Source organism: Argiope bruennichi, chromosome 2 (genome assembly GCF_947563725.1).
Source record: "Argiope bruennichi chromosome 2, qqArgBrue1.1, whole genome shotgun sequence".
Classification (NCBI taxonomy): domain Eukaryota; kingdom Metazoa; phylum Arthropoda; class Arachnida; order Araneae; family Araneidae; genus Argiope; species Argiope bruennichi.
The window spans coordinates 45105312-45116396 of record NC_079152.1 but is presented as its reverse complement, the minus strand read 5'-3'; positions in this window follow the sequence as shown (position 1 = coordinate 45116396).

Here is an 11085-nt window from a genome sequence, read left to right as displayed (position 1 = left end):
TTTTGACTATTTTTCAAGCTGTAAATTGCACGATGTAAACTGTTACTAATATGTAATATTGTTTCCTTGCGCAATTAATTACATGGGATGGACTAAAGTTTTATACATATTCTAATGGGTGGTAAATACATATCTAGTTAAAGATCCTCGCCGTTGGCGTCAAACTTGTTTGACTTGTTAATAAATATATAGACTTTGGCGAGAAAAACGATGGTTCCAGAAATTATGATGCAACACCCTTCAAGACCTCATTTATAATGCAACATAGAATACAAAAAGGTAAGTAACAGAACAAATTTAATTGTTTAATTGAGTTCAAGCGAGTAGTCGAGTGAATTTTATCTTTCGAATGTTGATCTCTGCGTGTTACAATTACAATAGTTTTATAACGACTTTTTCATTGTTAATAAAATAGAAATTGAAAAATAATAATATGGAATGGAAAGGGAGAGTCAATCCATTCAACGACAACGAACCTCCTATCATTCAATTCTGCAGATGACGTCTGTTTGAAGAGTGGAGATTCGGAAAAGTTACTCACTTTCACACTTCATTCATACTTTTTCTCCCTCTGAAGAAATTATTTTTTTTCACAACAAATCGTTCCGAAACAAAGTTCTTGAAGAGTAATTCAATTTGTTTGAATTGCTAGTTCTAGTTATTCTGTACCTTTTGGGGGGAATCTTGAGCTAATCGGCGATAAATCAGTCTTTACACCAAAAATTTCATTCTTTTTTCCCCCTTTATTTTTGTCTATGAGTTTACATTTATTTTAGCCGAATCATTTACATATTTCATAATTCTTACTCGACCTTTAATACGTTCACACCAAATTCAAGTAGTAATCCCCTGGTGGTAAGGACTCAGCTACGGAACTGAAGGACCTCAGATTCCTCAGAGGCCCTGATTCCACTGAAGAACCGTCGTGCAATTGGACCTGATGCACGCTAAATCCACCGGGGCCAAACGTTCTATCCCTGGTATGGTGTGGAAGCTTAGAGCGGGGTGCCAGAACATTCGTCTTCCTCGTCATCTGACTGTGGTTAAAAATGGCGAAGACCATCCCAAAATAGCCCTAGTGTTGCTTTAAACCAAAATCTTTTATCAAAAATACCACATAAACACATTTTTTTTAAGATTATAGTGGGATAACTATAAAAATTCCCAAGTTATATTTTAGCAGGTAACTTAATTTCATAATTCGAAACTTTTATTGTTAAAAATCTATCAAAATCAGAAAATTAATAGCATATGAAAAGAAATTTTGAGCTGATGAATGGTGAAACAACCTCGCTTAGAAACTTCCTTGTATTTCTTAGTGTTCATCTATGCGCCACTCGACTCTTTTTTGTAGAAATCATATCAACTGATAAAGTTTAGAAAAATTAAGTCAAAATAGTTCACAGAAAAAAAAAGATTTCCTTAAGAAAATTGAGATAGGTTTGAATTATTAAAATTTAAATATGATCAATACGCTATTATAGATTATCATTAGATAACATAATAGACTAGATAACATAACTAAATATAAAGAATAGAAATAATAATAAGGTACTTTGAAATTGAAATAATAATAAGGTACCTTGAAATTGAAATAATAATAAGGTACCTTGAAATTGAAATAATAATAAGGTACCTTAATTAAGATGGATATTGATATTCCTTTAATTTTGAAGCTAAATAATCGAAAGAAAGAAATACAATAATTCATTTCATAAGATCCAACTCAGAAAGGAGCACGAGCCATTGACTAAAAATATCTGGTAATAAAAATCAAACATCAAGGAATATAAACGAATAGCTGTGCTTGTGTAACAGAGTGCTGTAAAATATGAATCCATGTAATGGAAAAAGGATTCTGTATGTTATGCAGCATAAAAAATTTTAGGTTTTACAAGTCAAATAAACTCAACGCTTTTATAGTTTTCCATTCTTTATTTTGAAAAGTACATGTATATACTTATTTATATTTATAAATGAACGATGAAGCTGAGTGTTTAATCCGTATTGCTTGTCAACGGATTTTAAAACGCTCAGCGCATTTGCTTTAGGATGTGTTTCATTTGTCAAAATGGGGGTGAGAGGAAAGATAAAAAGACATAGATGTTTGCATTTAACAATAAAGTAAACTCTTATTACGTACAGACTAAATTAAAATAAAATAATAAGATCAGAAATGATACGATACTCGCATACATGTGAAAAAAATTGAATGAAAAAGTATTTAAAGGGGCGAGAATTAAGGTCACATCATGAAGAAGAACTCTGGAAATGCGCTCATTCTACCGAGTCTCACCCCTAAGTGAGATAGAATCGTGGAAAAGTGTTCGTCTCAGGATACTAAAATGAACAGTAATATGTACAATTATAAATGAATGACATGATTGAACTAACTGATTTCGTTCAACTACGAATGTCCTATTTAACTCGTATTCATTTGGGTTCATTCCCTTATATTTATTTAAAATGACTGAATCGTAAAATATTTACCTGCAGATTATAATGTAGACAGATAATTTTAATGATTACCTTATATATTTTACATTTCATAATGAGTTCTAGGAGAATATATACGCAAGGAATTTTCACCAAACATACTACATCCAAGAGAATTTTAGAGTCTTAAAATAGTTCAAGGCTGATTCATAAATTATTCCTAGTTCATTCCGGAGACCGAAATCAGAGACCTAATGAATATCTCAGCTACAAATCACCATTCCATTTCTGTATTGAGATTTATGAATTATGCTCTTTGTCAAACCTTTTTAGAGAGAGTAATGAGAAATATTTTTCTTTATTAACTAATTAAAATTTCATGTGATTAAAAATTCAAGACTTTTATGGTGTAAAGATTTGTAAAAATTTTAATAACTTTTATACCAGAAATTTCACAATTCATGAGTTGCCTTTCGTAATATCGCTAATTAAATTCTGTATTTAAATTAAAAGCAGATTTTTTTTATTCACTCGTTATTTATTAAAAGACAAATGATTAAGAAAGAGTGTCAGTTATCTTGTTTTGAATATAAACTTTTATTAAATTTAGTATGTAGATATATATTCTGCACCAACAGCTTTAAAACAAGGCTAACAAACGTGAGTCAATATTCAATGGGAAGTTTGAAATAGAGAAAGTATAGGCACAAATGCAAATTAAAAAGGTAAATAAAAGAATGTAAAAAATAAAATATAAGAAGTAATAAGAAGAATAAGAAAATTTTAAAAAAGACAAAATAATTTAAGAATACATTCAAAGCCAAACGAAAAAAAAAAAAAAAACAGCTCACCTGCAACAAAACATAAATGTGTCGCAAAATATGAACGAGTTTGCTTTTTATTTTTTGTTGTAAGAAATGCAATTCAAAAACATAAAAAAATAATTAAAAAACATATATTAGAAACAAAACGATTATTTTTATTGTAATTTATTGCAGAAGAATATTCGAAAATTTAATTTTTATCCCTTTTGAGCTAGATAAATACTAGCCGCCTTTGACGACCAGCCCGTTCGACAGTATTAATGCTCGCAAAAATGTTCAATTAATATTTTATGTAACTTGATCTCGTAATAGATTTTTCATCAAAATATTTTTAAGCTTCACGTTTTGAGAGTCATATTGTTCACTTATACTATTATGTAGACCTTAATCTGCAGCAATCAACATTTTAATAATCTAGGCCAATTACTCTTGAGAAATTCTGGGAGATGATTGGCTTCTTTAAGATGGTCGATGAAGGCATATATAATCACCCATTTTTATAGAATAAGGATGTTGAAATTTCCATAAGTCGGTCAGCTTTCGTGATTGATGTAGTTGATTGGAATGTAACTCTTTTTATTTAAAATATTAGCGTCTTAAGAATATTTTGCTAAATAAGACTCGCAAGGCATAAGATATATTTAAAAATTTAAAATTCGTAATTCATCAGCATTTGTTTACTCAATTTATACAAAATATAATTATTTAACTCATTTAGACCATATGTTAACAGATTTATGTCTGTAACTAGGGTTTACAATTTTACAGTTAAGCTCAAATTAGAGTAGATATCCTGTACATAATAAACCATATTTACTTTAAACAAAACTGCTTAATTGAATTTATAATACAGGTATTGCAAAAGATCATAGAAAAAGTTTCCTTGCATTTACTTTAAAAAAAATCATGTTTCATATTTATTTCATTTTATACAGATACGTGGTGAAAATTACATTTTTCTGCATTTAATTTGCTGTAATAGTTGCTTTATTTTTTAAATTTGAACTTCTGTTAATGTGATGGAAAAGCCTTGATAAAAGTTATTTTTCCCATTAACATGAAACATTAAATGTGTAGCTTAAATTTTATTTTTATTTTGTACAAAATAAACTGTTGAAAAATATAATTATTTTAAAAAAATCATTAAAAATATAAATTTAATTTGTTGATTAAAACATAAGTATCATTGAAAATATTATTTTTTGAACTTCAATTTGATGTAAAAATCAATTTTGTCCTGTAATATTTTCGGAAGTTATAGTGGGAAAACGCCAAATGTTTGCTTAATTTTTAATTAATTGAAATTATAATTAAAAATTCAAAAAATATCCCCGAGGTGCACATTTCCGGCCTCCAAAGTATACACGTGCCAAATTTGGTGGTTGTAGGTCAAACGGTCTGGCCTGTAGAGTGCCAACACACACACATTGAGCTTTATTATAAATATAGATATAGATTTAATTTTTTCTTATCATAATACAATTGCTCTTTTAATCTCATCGAGATTCCCTGTAGCTTCTAAGATAAGTTTTAGTAATAAAAAGTCTAATCACTTGTTCATTACAATCATATTTGAATAAGTAGATGCATTTTGACTTTTTGATAAGATGCATATAATGCACCTTGATAAATGTACTTTAACCCACAGTGTGTTATTATAGTTGATTTCCTTAGAAACGTATACAAATAAGGCTGGTTTCTTTCAAGAAGAGTTAGAGATTTCTTTTTATTCTTTAGTTCCTGATAATCAGAATCTTATCTGTTTTTAGAAATAGGAAGCTGCAGCGGAAGAAAACTTGACTTAATATCCACCGTTAAGCCGTTCAAAGAGGGAAAGAAGAAAATAATCCTAAATTATTGAAATTAAATATTTTAAAATGCGTGACAGCATATTACGTAACATAAAAAAAATTTGGGAACGATTCGATATTAAATTTATATCTCTGAAAAAACAAGTTGCACGAAGTATAACAAAAACATCCACATTTTTTTTTATTTATTATTGAAGACATATGTCGTTAATCATTTCTTGGAAACAAACTACTAGTGGGCTATAAATAAATTTATTGGTAACATAACGGCAGATAACTCTTCTTGTTTCATTTTTCAAGATGTCTATTATGGACGACATTGTTCTTGCATTGGCAATGTGCTTTATTTTCTCAAATTACTGGGTACATAGATTCGTTAAAAACGAGAACTCGATATATTGAACACAAGTGGTTCAAATACTTAAACAATGTTCAAATCTGGCCTTTTATCAAATAAATCCAGGTTGAGTCTTTAGAATTGTTAGAGTGAATTAGAATTTTAAGACTTTTTTGAAATTGGTGAGCTGTGATTTTGTGCATTTGATTGCAATATTCCAAAAAAAAAAAAAAAAAAAAAAAAAAAAAAAAAAAGAAAGAAAAGTAAAGAAAATGCAATTTAAAATCGAAGTATTCTTTGAAAACTCACTTAAAATTGGTTCCCTTCCCTTAATCTTCAAAATAATTTCAGTAAACGGAAGAATAAATAATTTTTCAAATTGGAAGAGATTTCACAGAAAAACAATTTGAGGTAACATCCAACCTTTAATTTTCCATACGAAACATGATGATAAGTTCTTATCGAAAATGTTAGTAAAGTCATCTGTCATGTATAATGCATTTCTTTTTTCAATTTACTGTAAGTCCTTAACTTGTCTTTGAAATGGAACTGAAAAAAAAATTAAATAATTTATCGAAAATTTTTTTGGGGGATTAATAGATATAAATATTTTTAAATAAAAATTACTAACAAAAATACAATTTAAAATATTTATTCCATTGAATTTCATAAACCCTTATTTAAAAATTTTTAAATAATAAAATATAGAAGACAATAACAATTAAGAAACTCCCCTTTTTTTAATAAAAATATTAAATGGATAATTTTATATAAAAATTAAAAGCATTTAAAAATGGAAAGAAATGTAACCTGTAATTTTTATAGTGTTTATGGTAGAATTTAGAATAAAAGTTCAGCAATTAAAAGAGCTTGCACAGAGGTGACAAAAGTCTTAGTATAGAAATATGGGAATATACAGATAGCAGTAATATCGCGTACAAAATGTATTAAGGGCAGTGCATTAGATGGGCTTTCATTTACATTCAAGAGATTTATGAATAAGGGTTTTTGACGTGAATTTGAACACGGAATTTTAGTTGGAGTTAGGACATTCGTCCATTTCCGCAATCATTAGGTAATTCAAGATTCCGAGATCCACAGGGTCGCGAGTGTGCAGAGAATGCTTAAATTCATGAATAAAATTCCACTATGGGCAATGCAGTGGCCGATTGCCTGCATTTAATGATCTAGACCAGCGATATGTGTGAATTGTCAGTGTTAATAGACAAGTATGATTACGTGAAATAACCAAAGGAATCAATGTGGGACTTAGGACGGACATGTCTTTTAAGAATTACAGGAAAATTTGGCATTAATGGGCAGTAGAAGACCGACTCGATTTCCTTCACTAACAGCACAACATCACTTGAGTGCAGATCCTGAGCTGTTGGCCATATAGGTTAAACCTTAGAAGAGTAAAAAAACGTGGCTTGGTCAGGAGGCCTGATAGTATGTTTTGAGTTTAGCAGAGACACTACGAAAACCTGGACTCAAGTTGTTAACGAGGTAGCGTACAAGCTCCTCGGTGGCTCCAAAACGATATGGGCTGTTTTTACACAGAATGGACTGGGTCATCTGGTTCTAAAGAACTGTGAATTGGCTTGAAATGGTATGTTCAGCTACGTGGAGACCACTTGCAACGATTCATGAACTGCATGTTCCCAAACAACTATGGGATTTTTATGGATGACAACGTTTCATGCATTCGGCCCACAGCTGTTCGCGATTATGATCTAAAATGAATGAAAATTAATAATTATTTAGCTAGTAATAATTATTGATAAAATTGATACGAAATAAAACCATACTTTTAACGTCTTTTATTTCTGCCTAACGGCAGATTAATAGTTAAATTCTTCAAAATCTGGAAAAAAAACCTATAGAATATCCTTGTATTCAAAATAAATAAGAATGATGGAAATTAGGAAGATTTAAGTCTTGTTTTAAAACCATAACTATTGATTGGGAAGAAGGAAAGAATCATTATATACTCTCTGGGAAAAATTATACTAGTTGCAAAGGAAATAAAGGAAAAATGTAACAAAAAACACTACAATATTTGGCTGCGATAAATATCTCAAAAATTTTACATTCTTTTGCCTATATCTTTTTATATAAAAAGAGAAATTTAATACATTTGACGAACATGAAGATAACTAAATTAGATTTGCTTTTCAAAATAAAAAAAATACTTCAGTTTACTTAAAAAAACCTGTAAAATATTGAAAGTGTATGCCAATAATATAAAGTGTATGCCAATAATTTATATATATATATATTAGATTTTATTTTCTCATTTAAGATTTAGATTTTTTAGCCACTTTCGATCATTTTACAAGCACAAGTGAATTTGTATAGTTCCTTTTTTAAACAATGATGATGCAGAAAGATATAATTATCATTGTTTGGGCCGCAAACTAAAGGCAGCTGGGAAGAAATTGTTTGTTACATTAAAAAAAGTTTGTGACTTCTGTTAGGCAAAAAATAGAGACATCACGAGCAAATATTATCATTAGCCTTAATATGCAAAAAAGAATCAGTAAGTTCATTTTTGGTACATTTTTCTAAATAAATAAATACGGTATTTGGCGATATTTTTAAAAATAGGACTCGTTTTCGAACCATGTAAAATTGCGAATTCGATTAGGAATTTTTGTTCTTAAATTATAGCATAAATACTTTTTGGGTTTTTTTAATCAATTCTTAAATTTTATCTTATTAATTAATAACATTTTTTACTTTCAGCATTTTTATGCTAATAAGTTGATTTCACTACCAATATTTACCAGATTAATTGTTTTTGTTATAAATTGAATAATAAACACTCACATTTCATACTGCTGCATCGACAAATCAATAAAAACCAGAAAAGATGATTCAGACTCGAAACTTTTATCGTTTTACTATTCAGGATTTTTGAACGGAAATCGGAAACATATTTTATGATGATAATTCATTTCTTTTGCTCTGTATCAAACAAAAGAAAAAAAAATGATTGCGTATTTTCTTTCTCAAAAAACTTGAGATGAATGTAATAACAACTTAAATATCTATCTGTTCGACCGTTACTATCGAATTACAATAAATCGAAAGCCGTCTAGCAAAGAACTAAATGGGTGAATGTGATTTGTAATTCTAAAAGCAAAATCATAATTGAATACTTAAATTTTCCCCAAATACAATAATGTAAAGACGCATTTTTATATATATATACCCGAATTGTTTCATATGTTTTTGAAACTTAAAAAAATTTCAATATAAAATGAAATGGCAAAAATATATTCCATTCCTTATAAAACGCAAGGAAAAGAAATTTTGCTACAAGCCTCCATTTCCACCTCCATTATTATAAATTGATTAATTAACACTCACATTTCAAACTGCTGCATCGACAAATTAATAAAAACAAGAAAAGATGATTCAGTTTTGAAACTTTTATCTTTTTACTATTCAGAACTTTTGAACGGAAATTGGAAACATATTTTATGTTGAATTCATTTCTTTTGCTCTGTATCAACCAAAGGAAGAAAAATGATTGCGTATTTTCTTTCTCAAACAATTTGAGCTGAATGTAATATCTATCTGAGCTGAATGTATATCAACTTAAATATCTATCTGTTCGGCTGTTACTATCGGAATACAATAAATCGAAACCCGTCTAGCAAGGAACTAAATGGGTGAATGGGATTTTTAATCCTAAAAGCAAAATCATAAATGTATACTTTAATTTTCCCCAAATACAATAATGTAAGGAAGAACTTTTTTGTTAATAGATACCCGAATTGTTTCATATGTTTTTGAAACTCATAAAATATTTCAATATTAAATGAAATGGCAAAAATATATTCCATTCCTTTTAAAACGCAAGAAAAAGAAAATTTGCCACAAACCTCCATTTCCAACAAAAACTTCATAAAAGCTGAAGTAACAAGAATGATAAAGGATTTAAAAAAATGTATCTCATAAGAACTTTCTAAATATGCTTAATATCCATCGGCTTAAAAGCAGATGAAGTTAAATGTTAAAGTGATTGTACAATCAATTCAAGTTACTTTTCTATCTTCATTAATAAAGAAAGTAAGAGAAATTAAAATTTCATTTCGAACCTTTTCCTTTCAATTGCATGCACAATTTAAGCACTCTATCGAACCTTTCACCTTTCATTTGTATACAATGATCTCAGGTTTCAGTAATCAAAATAATTATAGTTACTGTTTAAAGAGAATATGATCTGAGAAAAAATATCGAAAGAACCATTATAGTACCATATTCCCATGTAAGAAATTTGCATAAAAGTTCATTTTTATAAATAATTATATTCAAAACATTTTTTCAAATATGCTTCTTCAAAACAAGTTACTTTTCAGGACTTTGAGAAAACCCCTACGGGATTTATCCTCACTATTAAAAAAATAAAGAAAAGTAACTCTTTTTCTGTTTACCATCATAATATTTTGATTATTATTATCTATTATTATCAATTTCGGGAAACGTTTCAGATTCCCCCACATTAGTACTGTTATCTTTTAAATAAAATTTCTGATAAACAAATTTTTAACACTTCAAATTACCTTCGTATTTTAAAACTTTATTTTTACTTTTTAATTTGAATTCAAACGTAAATAAAATATGCTTAACGTTAAATATTCCCTGTCAATCTCTATTTTATAATAAATAATAAATATTTGAACTGCTTGATTTGTCTTTAAATATAAATATTTATTCGACGATAATGGGAGTGTTTTTTTTTCTCTGCATTCCCATGCTGTTAACATTGTTAAGTGAATGTAGGATTCAATCAATTTTTCAATATGAAAACGCTTATTCTTTAAATGACTAGAATGAAAGGGATTTTCTCGTGGCTAAAGTCACGCAATAACCACTTTGAGGAGAAGAAAATGTGACTTGGAATGCTACACCACCGACGCAAGAGTATAAATATTTGGAATGCAATGCGTCAACAAGTTTACGTGTTGACTGTCTTATTTGATTTCCCACGCGGTTCGTTGGTTAATTTGGAAATGGGTTCTAGAAATAGAAGCAGATATTTATAAGAGAACCAGCTCGAATAAAAACACTGTATGATAAAGAGACTTAAGCGTAAATTTACGAAAATAACCAAAACATTGCAAAAGCAATCGAAACTCTATTTTACAGAATTGATAATTGCAATATAAAAAAGAATTTGAAGAATTTTATTTTACAAATTACATTAATACTTCTTTCAGTTAGAAACAGCTTATTGAAAAAAAAATTCTCTCAATTTGGCATTAATGTTTTTATACATTATTTTTCTGATTATTCATATGGTCAAAATAATTTTAGGTTGTCACTAAAAGAAATTTATTGAAACATTGTTACATTATGCTTTGAAAATCGCAGAATTTATATTTTCTGGAATTTAAGTGCACGTTTAACTTTTTTAGTCGAATAATTTAGAAATTCATGAATATCACAAAAAATTATTTAAAAAATGAATAATTTTGAATGCTTTGCAATATCTATATGACATTAGAAACGTAATAAAAATATTTATTTCTTTATGAAATGAATTATTATATAAATAAACAGGAGTGTTCCATTATTCCGTTTTATCTAAAAGTGTACTATTCCTTTCAAATAACCAAACAATAAAAAAAAAATCATATTTTAAATTTAACGAAAATATATTTATAAT